Genomic DNA, 16,609 nt, shown 5'->3' on the forward strand with positions numbered 1-16,609 from the left:
CTTGAACCTTTTTCTTCTTGATATGTCCTTCTATCTTTTGAGGAGTGGTAATTTCTTCCAGTCCTTTACAAGATATGGTCGGATTCATTTCTTGATGCTCGATGTGATCTTTCACTTCTTGAACATTTTTCTTCTTGATGTGTCCTTCTATCTTGATAGTTTGAGGAGTGGTACTTTCATCCATTGAATTACAAGATATGGTTGGATTCATTTCTTCTTTCTCAATGTGATCTTTCACTTCTTGCACCTTTTTCTTCTTGATATGTCCTTCTATCTTGAGAGTTTGAGGAGTGGTAATTCTTGCCAAGGCTTTACAAGATATGGTCTGATTCATTTCTTCTTTCTCTGGGGTGGTTTCCTGACGTATATCCTCTTCTTTTGATGTTTCTTGATTCTTTTCTTCCTCCTCTTCATATTCTATGTAAAATAATTTCTTCTCAGCACACCTATGACCTTTAGTGCATTTGCTATCACAATTGTAACAAAGCCCTTTTTCTCTTTTTTCTTCCAATTGTTGTGGTGTAACCCTTGTAGGTTGTGGAAGGCTGGGAGAAACAACACTTCCATCTTTATAGTTGTGAGGGGTATGCTTCCTGGTTTCCATAATTTTGCTTTCCATTATGTCACAAAGCCCTTTTACTCTTTCCAATTGTTGTGGTGTTTCTCTAAAGAAGGTGTTGCTCTTTATATCCTCATAATGTGCTATCATTTCCTCCGTGAAAATTGACCACGTAACAAGTTTTTTACGAGAACAAAGCCCTTTGTACCATAAAAATTGATCTGGTTCTAAATATGAAGATGCAATACATACCTTTTGTAACAGTTGTACACCATGTATATCAAAATGTTGCTCCATCTGAAGTATCCAATTTACCGGATCCTTGCCATCAAACTTCCTCATCTTGCTTTTTCTTGATTTTAGGATCTCTACCTTGAAACGACTGTAACTCTGTACTTTCAGATCTTTAAGTTCTGAACTTCTGACCTGTAGTATCCCTCTGTGTCCTCTTTCCAATGCCACAAGTCTGATCCAAATTGGATTCTCCAAGAAAAAGTTATGCACAATCTCCTGCAGTGACCTGATTATAGACTAGTTCAGTAAAGCGAACTTGTATGAAGTTCCATGTGTCACTGTTTCAACCTTTGACTCTGAAAAATATATAAACAGAAACTACAGTCCGTCCTCTTTCTGTACCTTCTTACGAAATTTCAATCCGATGCTCAGAAAGAAAGTTATGACGATTTTCCCCAGGTCACCTGTTTTGAATGTAATTCAGGAGTCTGCAAAAAGACCAAATTCCGCAGATCATATCTCCGAAAATAGTGTGCGAAAAGATCTGAAATTCGGACCCAAGGTTCAGCGCAATTTTTCTCAAATGGGTTTTTTTTGTGACTTCTGAAACGTCACAGAAAAAAAGTTATAGCGAAAATTCCACGATGACCTGTTTGGAGCAGCGAAACCCTAGAATCCAAAGCTCTGATACCAAATGTTATGAAACCAGCTCACAAAAAGATAGAAAAGAGAGATCCACGCCTTAGAATTCAGCCTCTTCGAGGGGGCAACCTCCTTTACATTACATAAATGAACAATTCTTGGATGATACAAATGAAAATACCTCCTTTCTATATATAGGAGTCTAAGTGGTCCCAATACAATCAAAGCCTACATAACAATAATATTGTAGGGCACAACAATAACAATGGTGGGCTTCTATGTGGCATAATAGTAACAATATGGGCACTACATGGGTACATCAATATAATAAGTGGGTTATACTAATAACAATAAGGGGTTACACTAGTAGTATAGGGGCCTAACATTGTTAGGCCCCTATACTACTAGTGTAGGGGCCTAACAAGACCCAACAAAGATATTAGTCTTGAAACTTTCACTGATCGGGGCAGTTTCTGTATTTAAAATTTCAATTTGATCAGTCACAATATTTCCATCATTTTGTTGACCGAAGTCCAAACCACATGGGACAAATTTTACATCACGCTGCTAGGTTCACAACTGCCTCATTCTCTGCAACCGTAATTGAGCAAGTTGAGTATACTACATAACCTCCTGATTTTGAGCCTGCATTCGCCATGTCAATTGCTGCATTATCTTCATTACCGTCTGAGAAGTAAAGTCAACCCAAAAGATTTTGCTATCTACTGTAAACACACCTGCAAAACAATAGATCAAACAAGAAAGGCCGAATGCAACAATACAGAACAGTAAAAATTGATAACTCAGAGAAAAAACGTAAACAACAGAAAAATGTCAAACTTTACACGCTCTATTTGCCCAAATGGTAGCGAATTTGAAGAAAATAAAACATGGGTTTTTTTTCCAGGTGGGTCAGTTAGATAACCCAGAAACCGTTTGAGGAAATTTGTAGCGGTCTGGGAGAAATCTGTGGTTCTTCGGAGTGTATTTTTGAGTGCCGCGTGAGAAAAAAACAGAGTTTTAATTAAATGAACAACAGTAATTTAATGCAGCGTGCCTGAAGAAGATAAATCAAATTAGGAGTCAAATATGTGCTGGACATCAATCAAATTACACATATCTTGTTTTAAAACATTCATCCAACACCTGTTTAACAAACAGTTTGAATTGAACACGACACTGTAAATGATTTCAAGAATTTAAATGTCGGGAGTAGTGTGATTGAGAAGGGAGGCCGTGGAATTGGTTTCCAGCTTGATTACAATGAGAAAGATAGCAGCTACACAAGGATCAAAAGTCTTGTCAATGAAGAGCTGAAGCAATATTTTCGACCTGAGTTCCTGAATCGACTAGATGAGATGATTGTGTTTAGACAGCTCACAAAGACAGAGGTGAAGGAGATTGCACATATAATGCTGAAAGAGGTCTTTGAACGTCTTAAAACAAAAGAAATTGATCTTCAAGTAACAGAGCGGTTCACAGACCGAGTTGTAGATGAAGGTTATAGTCCCAGCTATGGTGCAAGGCCACTCCGTAGGGCAATTATGAGGTTATTAGAGGATAGCCTGGCTGAAAAAATGCTTGCTGGTGAGATCAAAGAGGGGGATTCAGCCATAGTTGACGTGGATAGCGAAGGAAATGTTACTGTGTTGAATGGGAAGACTGGCACAGTAGGGCCGTCAGCCACTGCATTAGCTGCATAGAAAAAAGGTCCATTCATTTGAGTGGCTGGGCCAAAGATTGGTCAACTTGGCTCCATCCGATTAACCGTGAATTGCACTAGTAAATTAGTTGTCTTAAAGGGGCACATTTTTTTTTCTCTTCCACTCTGTTTCAAGCCACTCCATTTCACTGTACTTTCTACACTCTTCACTTTTCGCAGCCAATACAGCGTTTCCGCAGCCAATACAGCGTTTCCGCAGCCAATCCCAGATTCCGCAGCTGTTTTGTTAAACTCTAGGTTGCAGGTGTCATCAGGCAAAACAAGTCACATGGGTAGCTAGGGAAGTGTCAGTACATGGATGGTGTCCTATTCATTCGATCAAATTTGATGAAAAAGACCCCGGTCAAAGGGAAGTCAAATTGTGTGTTATCACAAAGTCGCCACATTGAGTCGCCACACTGAGTCGCTGCATGTCAAGAAAAAATAATAATTTTGAATCAATGAAATGAACAAGTTATTTTCTCACTTTTCTGAAGGTATTGATTAATTTTGGACTGATAATGAAAGATGAATGGCTAACTTTTTATTCAAGATTTTTAGCTACAGAACTGTGCACATTCCGCAGCTAAAGTCCAATTTCGTAGCCAGAAAAACCTCATTGTTCAAATCAGCCTATCTTTCTCATACAAAATCAGATTTTGATGATTTAAGTACCATTGGAAAGATCTCAACAAGATCTATACAATGAGAAATATATCATTAGAGTTTGAAATGGCAAATAATGAAATAAATTGCTGAAAAGAAGCAACATCAACTTGAGGCACTAATTCCAAAGCAGGTATAAATTCTTTTGATTTTTCCTTTGAGAACTTGTTTCATTAATACAAATTCTTAGTTTTGTGTGTAAATATCATAACTAGAGAGATTGATCACCTCTCTCTTTTGATAATCTTACATTCCATTGTAGAAGAAGTATTAGTTTTTTTTGCAGGTTCCAGGAGGAAGGACAAATGACTTCAAGAGAATGGTGTCTCTCTAAGAGACCAATTTGTTTCATAAGAGGATGATCAGCAACAAAGAGGAAATATGCTGATGCAAAATCAGATCCAAACACTTGAAAAAAAAAAAAAAAAAAAAACTTTCAGATACTTTTGTCTCCATCACATCCATCCATCACATCCATACTTCATAATAAACCATTCACCTCATTCCACTCCATATTTTCCATTTTCATTCACATACACTTTCCATCTCTTTTTGTCCATTCATAACCCACAAATAAAAGCAAGAGGCTCATTCACATGCTTATTGCCATTGCCATTTCTGTTCTCCATTGCCATTTTCCATTTCCATTTTCCATTCCTTGTCATTTTCATTCTGCAAATAAGCCCTGCTTCAATGCAAATTATTGAGTCCATAGTCCTTAGAGTCTAAGTTCTTTGTAAAAACACATTGAGGCTTGCATGCCTTAATGGCAAGTCCTCATGCTGACAAACAATGGGAATACATTAATGTCCCTTGTTCGTTAGATCTTCTAGGTGACTCGACATCAACAAATTCATTCGTACCTAGCAAGATGTGTTTGGGCATCTTGACTCTCATTGTCATCAATGGTGAGAGTTCTCGTGTTGACTAGTGGCATCCATTAATGGCCACTAAGCCAACAATTTCCTACTATGTTCGACATCAGAACATCTTTTCACATAGTAGGAATTGTGCCAATGAGTTTTGAAGACATGAAGACTATTATTTTCAGCATTTTGGAGCAGATACATCAAGTTTTAGTAGAAGCAATAAAAAACCATCTTATCTCTCTATCCATGACTCCTCTTGTTCAGCCACTTAAAGAAGAATATGATCAGAAGTTTTCAGCCACCACACATACAACTCATCCATTCCAAAGGGTAAGTGAAGGTACGGCATTTTCTAACTTTTAACCATAGAATTCCATAAAAATCTAGAATGATAATTGTTGGAAAAACATTTCTCTTCCTCATTTCATAAAATTGCCAATACCATCAGTTGGGGGGGGAATACATTCATATTCATATCTTTCCATGTCCATATCATATTCAGGAGCTCACATACTTCCAACATATATTAATTATTACATTACTATTATGAGCATACAATGGCTTTTGAAAAAGTGCTTAAAGGATAAATTGGATACAAACAAAATCATGGTTGTCACACAAGAACCAACCATCATGCAATCCAATAAAGATATACTTTGCAACAATAATCAAAATATCATTATGCAAAGTTCAAAGATCAAAATAGAAGGCAACAAAAAAAATGGTTGTAACACAAGAACCAACCATGTTGCAATTCAAGTGAAACACTTTGTAGAAATATGAAGTTATCAAATGATATCATGCAAAGTTAAGCCAAAGCTCAAGGATCAAAAGAGTTAATGTAATATATATTGCATGAGGACATGCAATAGCTTCAGTTGGGGGGTATGTTGAGTCTTGAAAATGTCATTCATTTGCATTATACTTTCACTATTATGTCCATTATATCACTTCCATTTCACCTCCATTTCACTACTATGTCACCACATTCATCCCACTTTCATTATCATTGGGCCACCTTTATGTTTTTCCAATCTTTATTATTTCTAAGCCTTTTAAGTGAATTTGTGGTTAAACATTAGAAAATAATGTGCATATGCTTATACCTAACAAATGGGTTGAGATTGTTGACATGTGTAGGTTGAAAGGAGGCTTCTAGAAGACCCTTATGTGGCACTCTAAGGCCAAATTCGAATTTGGTTGGAAAGAATCATGGGATCATGAGGATATGTGTCACATCTCCTAATTGTATTGTAACTCTAAAAAGACATGTGTCTTATCAGTTCCTATTTTGATTAGGACTCTAGAGGTAGAGGGAGAGATTCATGGACTATGATTAATGAGATGGCTCTCATCTTTTTGTATAAATAGGAGATCTCTCTCATTCATTTGCTAGTCTTTCCTTTAGTCTTTTCTTAGTCCTTTTAGCTTGTTAGTCCCATGGCTTTTGAAAGCTTTTGTACTTTGTACTTTTGAAGAAATTGAATAAAGCTTTGATGTTCTCAACATGGAAGGAGATGTGAAGTAGATGTCATGGAGCATATTAGGATGTAAGTAGAGTAGATTTCATTTTGTAAATATTGCTTTGTAGAATGTAAGGTAGATTAGATTTTCATTCATGCAATTTTAATTTATGCAAGTGTGTTTAATTTTGCTTTGATTTCATAGGTGGTAGGGGGCCCCTGCCTTGTACAGATGTCTTTGTTGTATTTGCTTTATCTCTAATGGTATTTTCAGTTGTCATATTCATAAGTTGCTGCCTTTATTTTATTTTTCTAGCTTGATTTCTAAGTTTAGTTTCTCAAGTTGTATGCTAACATATTGATGGTCTCCTTATCATAAGTTGTTCATCTTTAAGAGATCAGAATACTAATAAATCACAGCTTGCTTTGAGTAGTTTTTGACTTATATCACTAACTCTTTCTTCACTTGTTACACATTACAATGTATGTTGGAAGCAGAATGTTGGAGAAAGGCAAAGTGGTGTTATAATTTGTCATCTTAGAGCTTGATTACTTTTTAGACTTATATCTAACTACTTCTTAATCGTGTTTCACATAGTACTATATGTTGGAAGTAGAGAGTTAGGAAGAGATGAACATTATAATTGGTCTTTAAAGTGGTTTTTCTTACCTTTTTATTGCAGCAGCATGAGTAGTGACTAGTGCCATTAGAAAGTGGTTTTTATGCTTTGCTTTCAGTTTCATTTCAAGTTATTTCTTTCAAGCTCTTTCTTTGCAAGTTTGGAAGGTAGTTAGAAACCACCAGTTACACACACTCACTCATTTAGAAACCACCATACACACACAAATCACTCATTTGTTTATAAAACCATTACTATAAACAAAATAAACTATAAAACAACGAAGTAAGAAAAAGGTTAACTAAGCACATATAGTGCACCACACTTCATCAGTTTACGATACCCGGATTGATAATTTATGTAGAGCAATTTAAGACGTTAAATTGACTAGACAGGTACCACCTCATTGCATTAGTAACTAGGCACTACATATCTTTATATGTTCTTGACTATGCTATAGACGTGGTCACAAGTGACCATGACACATGGGACTAGAGGCCCACTTCAATGTCCATCATTTTTTTATGTTTGTTGCATCCATATAACACCCAAAATATTATCTGCTAAAGTGGAAACAATGAATATTGGCCAATACACAGGCTGTGCTATTGCTTTGCAAAATATAGAGCCTATGTCCCCTGGCTTTTTCAATCAGCAAGAAACATAACCTTGCATACTCTGTTTCGAATAAAAACTATTAATTTACCTCTAGATTTCTCTTCCAAGCCAAAGCTACTACATTCAACCCAACCTATATCTCCCCTCCTGATTAAGGCTTAAGATCTTCAGTGGACACAAGTCTGTCTATATGCAGCTCAGAGTTCCCGTGGCATCTATCTTTGCCTACTTCCAATCAGAAAATAATATAATTTTATGAATGCCCACAAACAACCAAGGGTTAGGTCAATGGGAGCAGATAGTAGAGTACAAATTTCATTTTTACACAGTCACTATTGTAAATCTTTTATGGACTTCTAAATGCTTTACTAGCTTCACAACTAATATGGGAATGTTTAACTAAGGATAAAAGGCAATGAGTTGTTCACTCTTGCTCCCCCAATCATCCAGTTTCTTCACAGGCATGAGCTGTTCACTCTTGCTGATATTGGCTGCCAACAATCTGTCATTTCTCCACTGTGTGGAGGATGGGGAGACTAAAAAAATTGTAGAATTATTTGGAATTAGAGTCAGGCCTTTTGCTGAAGCCCAGTAAGCTCCCATCCATAATTGCAGAATAAAGGACACTAGTCAAATGGCTCTTGGAAAGATAATCCTTCGAATGGACTCCCAATCGGTGCCACATAGACATAGCATAATGGAAAATAATGTAGATTATATTATCATTCATATGGCAAGTCAACACTGACACATTTCCAAAGACAAATATTCCAATCTATATCCAGACCTGAGGTCTTCGGCTTCATCTCCTCCCTCATATAAAAATACAGAAATGGATACTTCCCCTATCTCAATAGATACATATGTGGAAAACCTTAATAATGATGAATCGTTGGGTCTTCAGCTACTAACAGTCAAAAGGGCCTTCTTTCAGGAAAAAAAGACTTGTATTAATCTGGATCACCTCGGAATTGGATTGACTATGAAAAAGAAGGGCATCAAGTATAAAAATATATCCTCTTGTGTTGGTGTGGGGTCCAAGCTCAATACATGACCCCAACCAACCATGCCTCTAGTACTAGATAGAGTGTGAATGAAAAATCAAAGCAGAATTTGCAGTCTTAGACCAAGGCTAATATCCACAAGTGCTCTCCAGTCAGCATTTCACTCATCCTGTGCAGACAAATTAGAGAAATGCTCAAACAAAGCATTTTTAGCACCAGCGCCATAAGGCTTTTGCTAATGACTCAGTATGACCTTATACCAAGCTTTATCACCAGTGTACTCCTTTATGGATAGTAACTAAACTCTGCAAATGGACCTGATTTGTCAAAAGTGATCCTAAATGTGAATATGTTTTCTACTATGCCTGCAATTGTCAACTCTTTTTGTGCCTTTGTCTAAGAAAGGTTGAATTTTTTTTTTGTATGAGCACAATGACGACTCAGAACTCTGTCTTGTGTGTCAGTGTCTGATCTATGGAAAAAGATAAATATAGATTTTAATCACTCTTGAATAGACTGTAAAAAATTATTGCCATTGCATGATGTTGAAAATAGTTAGGTGGATTAGTGCAGAGCTTAAGAAGATATTGAGTTAATGGCACAACTGACACCATGAAAGAATCTTTGGAACAAGTGGTGGAGTAGATTGTGCCCGAGCAAAGGGTTGCAACAATGTATATGAATTTGGAAAAGACCCCGATGTAATGGTGGGTGAGCACATCAAATCAAGTTTCACTCATGGCATGATATGATAGAGGTACTTAATGATAAAGGCCTACCAGAAATTGGGGTTCCACTAGGTAATGACATTTTGGAATCCAGTTCTGTCAACCAGCCCCTACAATTCGGTGGTACTTCCAATCCAATGGGATACATGTATTACTGTGAAGTCATTAGGAGATATAGGAGGTTCCTATTTAACTATGGGTTCATAAATTTATGCAAACCTTAGAGCCATTTCAAAAGAAGTGATATCTTGAGGTAAAAATGCAGTGGCAGACAACTAGCTAGGTTGAATTATGAGAAAGGTTCTACAACACTTTATATAACTCTACAAGGAGGAGGCACAGATTGCAAGTTTGATAGGGTTCATTTGGTGTTTCCAATAAATGTACCACCCACAAAGTCTAATAATAGGATCCCCAAAGGAGTACCCGTTAAAGGAACTTTGCCATCTGTGGTGTAAGGAAACTGATTACCTTTTGAAACTATTGATAATGTGGTAGGTGGTATTTCTCTGGAAATGAAAAGTATTGATCTCCTTGTTGTTTTGCGAGTTGTTGATAATGTATGGGAAGATGGTGAAAATAGTGGGGAATAAGATAGATCTGCATTCTATTTGAAGGATCATTTTTCAACAAGAAATGTGTTGTAGTGTAATTAAATCTGCATGTTGTTCCGAAGATTTCTCAATCAAATAGATCTGCAATCTATTTAAAGTTTATTTCCTTCCAAACTCAGTGAATATCCAGTGTTGGGTTGTGAAAGTGTGCTTGATATCTAACTTGGACGGATCCTAGCTGGTGTAGAGTATCCAGTGATGGGTAGTGAAAGTGTGCTTGATATCTAACTTGGACGGATCCTAGCTGGTGTAGAGTCACCCTGAGGGTCCACTCAAGCTCACTACTATGTTATTGCTAATTCAATAATTTTTTTTTGAAGCAGCACTAGCAGTTCTAGTTCCAGTAGTATATCTAGTAGTATACCTAAGAGCATATATATATGCATACCTAGCAATAGAACAAACAGAGTAAGTATATGAACCTTGAACCAAGCTAGCATCATGATCAGCCTCTGTTAAGGAAATATCTCCACGTGTTGTGGGAGTCTCACTACACCAAATGCATCTTAGAGACCCTTGTCATGACCAGGTTAGCCCTGTAACTTCACTGCCTTCTAATGTGTTTGGAGGTTGTTGTTACCACTAGATATTGGTTTCATTCATTGTTCACATGTAGCAAACTTTCACTGCCATATTTTGTTGAGAAATATCAGGAGCCTTGAAGGAGGAGGGTAGGGTCAAGCCATGCCTCCATGTACTCAAATATGGAAAATAAATGCAGCCTTGCAGCCATTTTCCTAGTCCGGGTTAAAATTGCAGTCAACCCACATTACTTTCACTGGCAAGTATTTGAATGCAGAGCTAATGTAACAAAAATTAATAGAAAGTACAGCGTCAAGCCCATCCATCTTGACATGACAGTATATCCAAGCCTGGTTTGGATGACACTTAGACATATAGCTCTTGGGAGTGTAGAAGCTTTTATAAGGTCTCAAAAATGGATGTGAGATTGAATAAATTAAGTATCATGATGTAATTGGAGGGTGGAGAGGGTCAGCCCTATCGGGACCTAGTTCTAGCCAAGCAAACCATCAGCAGGTTTCTCACAATGTTCTAGAATCTGGATTGGGGGTTATTGGACTGCAAGGAGGACCACTGTGCAGTCCAATCTAAGGTTGGGAGGAGAGTTGCAGTCTCCGGCTCAGTCGCCCAGAGGTACGTGTCTATCACTCTAGCTGACCTTATGTTATAATTCCTGAAATTGTTACTGTGTCCAATGACTGCATGAGACACATCTTCTTAAGGTGCAAGGATGATCACGTCTTGATGACACTTAGATTTCTAAAAAAAATGTATACAATTGTGTGATATAGCATATATGAATACATCTACGAGTGTTGCTGTATTGATGTGTATGTTGGTGACAATATATCTCTCAGTGTGTGCTTTGCTCTATCTTGCTGTTCTGAATTCTCAAAACTCTGCTTCATATTAGCAAGAAGTATGACCTTTGTTCTTATGGTAGTGATAAATTGGTGTAATATTACTCATGGCGAGCTTGATAACATATAACCCATACTAGATGGTTTTAACTATTAAGGTAGTTGAGGTTACACAAACATACTTTTGTGACAAATGTTTTGGGTCACTGCTATGAAATGATTGGTTATTTTCCTGTGAGGTCTAGAACTCATGATTCTATGGAGAATCATGGTCTACAGATTAGTAACTACTTACAAGGCTTGTTAGGTCCCATATATGTATATATATAAGCTGGAGAATGTCAATAAACCTTAGCAGTTTCTTAGTACTGGTAAAGATGATGTGAGTTCCTGTCCTACTCCTATTGACCTAGCCACCATATTGTGTTCGATGCTTTCTATTTATTTTGTATTCTGCCAAGACTTGACATGCTATTGGATGTGATATAAACATATATTTTTTGAAATTGCATACATTGTTCACCAATCTCTCTTAATAGACATTACATAGGATGAATTGTATTTGATCAGTCTCTCTGTCTAGTTTGCTTAAAAGTTGTCTAATTGGAATCCTTGAACTCCTGAAGTCAACATGGTGAATCTTGGGCATTAATCAAACTGTCCATGATATGTGCTATACACGGGTACTATTTTGGCAGGTTTATTTAGAGTCAATCTAAATCTACATGTTTTATATGTGGTTATCCAAATTGCTGGGACAGGGCAACCCTTTTTGTACATTGAGTGCCATCATATGTGCAATAAAATGATGGACACTGATGCTTTAGTTTCTTGAAATCTGTTATCAGAGGATCACACCTATTTTCTGCTGTAGGGTGCCTCTTTACATTCCCAAGGCAAGCAGCGTGCAACCCATCTCTTTTGGAAGTGGTGCCTCCCACTGTTTATGTAATCATTATTTATCTCACTTGTTCTTTCACGAATAATGCCATTTTATTGTTATTTCATAAATATATGTGTTATGTTGGGTTTATTATGTTGTTCTATCAATGTGTGCTCCATTTTTGATAATTTGTGGCAGGGGTTTCTTGTGGCTTCATTTAGGCTATCTTAGTTTATTGAAAATAAAATTTATGTTTATTTATTTATGTATTATAATTTTAACAAATGATTGGAAGCTTGTGAAAATTGCATAAAAAGCCAAAATCTAAAAATGGTGAAAATCAATAGGGTCATCAGAGTCTCCAACATGATTTTCAATAACCACCCATACTATATAGGTTGTAAATGTGGTATTATCATAAAATATTATAGCTTGCAATTATCACAAGCATAATAAAAATCATAATATTATTGGTAAAGATTATTGTATATGAAAAATTATGGAAACAATCATGTAGAGATTTTCTAACAAAATTATAGGTTTGAGGAAAACTCAAAGATAGTTTTGAGAAAGTTAACATGGGACATGTATTAGAAGGGAATTTTTTTTTAAACATTCAAAATCATTGGAGTGATGATGATGTATTAGGTCCAAGACAATTATGGTGTGATAACCCAATATAACAAACTAGAAATCTAATTTTTGTAAAAGATGCATGAGAGGCTTACATAGGTTAGCATCATGGGCGATAATAATCAAATATAATAGCAGGAGCAACTCTCCCTAGCCAAGTCAACAACCATGCACAAGGTTTATTTTTTGCAATTTGTTAGTGTTATTTTACACTTGTGGCATTATTTTCTCTTTCTCTTTTATTAGAGAGACGTTTAGGGTTCAATCATGACATATAACCTCATGGAAAGGTGTTCCACATCATGATCTATCATTTCCTACTTCTTGCTCATTTACTGGATCTTGATCTTAGCCTCAATGTTTTATTATAAATAGAAGAGGTTTTCAAGTCACTTTGTACACACACTTAACTCTTGATCTCTCTCCACTTGTTTTGGGTTTTGCTGGCTAGAGAGATCTAGATGATGAAGCCCTAGACGCAAGAGGAAATGAGATAGTCTGGCCACAGTCAAGAAGTATTCTATATGTTGTCCTAATAGAGATATGATGCCCTAACCGCAGTCCAAACTAGGAGTTGAAGTTCTTGTTCAGTTGTGCACTAATCTGCTATCAAGGGAGGGCTAATGCTGCCCTAAACGCAGTCTTAAAGGAAGAGTCATAGCCGCAGCCTTGGAGGAGCCCTAGTTGCTATACAACGTGCCCTAGCCACAAGCCTTATATGCTATCCTAAAGGGATTAAATCAAAGTGAAGAGAGGCTCCTTCGATGTCCCAAAAGAAGGCTCTTCATCATAGCAAGGAGGCTTCCATACGCTGTCAAAGGAAGCTCCAAAAGAGCCCTAGCCACAGTCTTCTATTCACAGCTAAGACGCAGTCAAAGAGAGCCTAAATGAACCCCTAATCCACAATAAGAAAGAGACTCAATACACAGTCCTAAAGGATGTGTTTTAGGTGTTGTTCAAGTAAGGAGACCTAACACATCTTAGCTGTAGTCTTGAAGCCCAACCGCGTTGAAGGGAGAAGTCTCTACAACTGTCTTATGAGGAGGACCTATACGCTGTTAAAAGAGGTTCTAACTTTGAGTTTTCTTCTAGTCTGGGTACTTGTCTATGATTTATGGCACATATGCATGCCTTGAAAGTGTGAGAATGCGCAAGAATAAACTCCTGGGATAAATACCCATTTGATTATAAGGACTTCTCTTACATTGATGTGAAAGTGTCAGGAAGGAAATTTGCAAATATCTTAACAACTAGTATTTTTTCCTTCATCGCTTTCTTAGCAAGTGCAGAAGTGCCAAGAAAAAAAAAATTATGATTTTTTGGAAGGTCAATAGTCGCGGGTGTTTTAGTATAATTTTATCCCTGAGATGACAGGTTATGACGAAATCTGCAACGACTGGGAATCCGGTAGGGTATACGATGGGATGTAATGATTCTCGCTGGAGTGGGAGGAAGCTGCTATGGTCCCTGTCTCTTCTACTTCCGTCTCTGCAATTCAAATGTCTATGTGTACGATCGCAAATCTTCCCCGTCCGCAGACGAAATGGCTAACCTTCACTCTACTCTCCACAAAAGAGATCTAATTTGTCAAGGTTTTTAACCCAAAGGATCCATCTCCCCTAATGATTCATAAGAAATACCCTAAGCATAATCATAACTTTACAAAATACTCAGAGTGGAGGGTCCCCTCCTTAATCTCCACCCAAATCGGCACTAGCCGTCAATGTGCTCCCTCTTGATGAATCATCTCCTCAAACCTTCAATTTGATGTGCAAACAGAAAAAGCAATTCAGGGGAAGTGGAGGTGCCTTTGAATTAATCCGCCCATTTTTAGTTATGATGGGCATGGGAGCAATGTCAAAGATGATTGCAGGCAGGAACTGATCAGGGAAAACTCTTTGATTACCAAAGAAAGTGGGATGGTACGCCTCGGCAGAGAAATGCCCTCCAAATACTAATACTAATGAAAATTGTTGTGCCCTCCATGCAATGGAAAAATGATTCAAAAGAAATTATTTTCGAGTTGAAGAGGTGACCCAGGAACAACTTTTGTGCCCTCCATAAAATCGAAAACCCCAGGAACAACTGTTGCGCCCTCCATACAATCTAAAAATGATTCAAAAGAAATTATTTCGAGTTGAGGAGGTGACCCTAGGAACAACTAAGGAGGTGCGTCAGGTGGATATAGAGGGGGCTACAGAGGAGGCAGGAATGGCACTGGAGAGGATCGAGAAGCTAAAACATACATAAAAAATTTGCCTGCAGTTTCTACACCCTATCTTTAAAGAGCTATTTTTTAAGAAAACAAATAGAAAGCTAAAACACATACCTGTTTTAGGCAAAAACTATGGAAGATCGGCCTCACAGAAAAAATAATAGTAAATGCAGAGCTGGTAAACCTGTCTTGGCTATTACTCCTCAAAGCACGCTGATCTGTCTGCTCAAAAGTTTCCCAAATCGTTGAATACCAAATATTTAGAGCCCAACTTGCCAAATATCATATAATAATATAAGCCAGCTGGTTCAAAAAATGGCGTGAACCCTGACAGTGACACCTTAATCAATCGTTGGAAGAGAATGTTCAGGCGATGGGACTTCCAGCCAAGGAGATAAGAACAGCCGATTCTAGCCAAGCCCAGCCAATGAGATAAGCGAAATTTTAAATTTTCCCACAAAATTTTAAATTTAAGTCTTCTTCGTAATATTTTTTTAAAGGTTCATTTGCCAGCAGTTCTATTAATTGAATTTTCCCACAAAATTTTAAATTTTCCCATAAAATTTTAAATTTTCCCACAAAAATGTTTGAAAATTCTTCATCATAATAATTTTTTAAATGTTTATTTGCCAACAGTTCTATTAATTTGCACATTTATTTTATTAATATAAACCATATAATATTAACTAACCTTTGCATCCTAAAAAATTTATAAACACACATTTGCATCCTATAAACTATTCATCTTAGAGGCATTGGGAAGTTGTTTTGTACAATGTGCATGGTTTATATTATTGCTAAATCTTAAAAACTATTCGTAGGCCCTAGGATGATAATAGTGTTTCTTATTAGATGATGTCCAAAGCCCTAACAAAAGTCATCCTTGTTGGGCAAATCCTCACATTAAACCTATACAACATTTATATACCTATGGTTTATAATGATAGCAAATAGTGCTCCTCATCACCTAATTGTGCAAAAAGCCCCAACTAACCTAGTCTAGGTTAGATGTCCCCGATATTAACATATTATCCTACATTATCCATTAGCTCATGGAGATAGAGGGTTCAAGGACTCTCACTTGATGGTTGGGGACTATAGTCCATCAAGAGGTCAAATGTCGGGCTAACTGTGTTAAGGACACCTCAAGGTCAACCAACACTAATGCAATGTATTAGTTGTTCGTACATCGACCTATCAAAATGTCACAATATTGGGTAGTAGACATTAGTAAGTAGGACACTAGTCACCAACAAGAAACCTTGATAACTATAGAGTAATGATGTGGTGAGTGGATGTGGACCCGAGGATACCACATGTCAATTGTGTCGCAGTTGATTTGACATGCTAACGTCTCATTGTGATGTGGCACCAATGTGGGTCTAAATGACATGGCATACCAATGTGGCAAGTGATGTGGGATGTTGACATGGCAATGGAAGGTTGACTTAGCACCAAGGTGATGTATAGGTGGTAACCATATAGTGGCGACGTGGATGTTGGGCTTTTGGATGTTAAGATATCAACTAATTAGTATCAATGACACTCTTTAGCCTCTTCCCGAGGGCCCAGTGGCTTGATAGCTCGACCATTGGCCTTTCAAGATATTGGGTATTGAGAAATTAGGGCTTCAATCTACAAGCTTGTCTGTATGTTAGGTGTCGAGTATCAAGACAGTAAGTATGTATAGAGCATTAAGGAAAATCATGTGTTTCGTGTGAATTTGGGCAAGCTTAGAAGTCGAGTTGCAAACTACTACAAGTGTCCTTATTTTTCT

General features: G+C 37.2%; 1 long non-coding RNA gene and 1 pseudogene across 1 annotated transcript; one reads left to right on the forward strand and one right to left on the reverse strand.

Annotated features, from left to right (window-relative positions):
• The first annotated feature begins 1,977 nt into the window (after positions 1–1,977).
• On the forward strand, positions 1,978–3,183 carry LOC149159843 (chaperone protein ClpC1, chloroplastic pseudogene; annotated as a pseudogene).
• Positions 3,184–8,227: 5,044 nt separating this feature from the next.
• Positions 8,228–15,115, reverse strand: LOC149159844 (uncharacterized). Its single transcript, XR_016261162.1, has 2 exons — positions 14,947–15,115; positions 8,228–8,546 (listed from the first exon to the last, which is right to left on the reverse strand). It is a non-coding gene; the product is annotated as an uncharacterized LOC149159844 (long non-coding RNA).
• Between the last annotated feature and the right edge of the window lie 1,494 nt (positions 15,116–16,609).

This window comes from Pinus tabuliformis, chromosome 5_2, assembly GCF_031772625.1.
Source record: "Pinus tabuliformis cultivar Carrire ecotype Pingquan chromosome 5_2, CPIR1, whole genome shotgun sequence".
NCBI lineage: Eukaryota > Viridiplantae > Streptophyta > Pinopsida > Pinales > Pinaceae > Pinus > Pinus tabuliformis.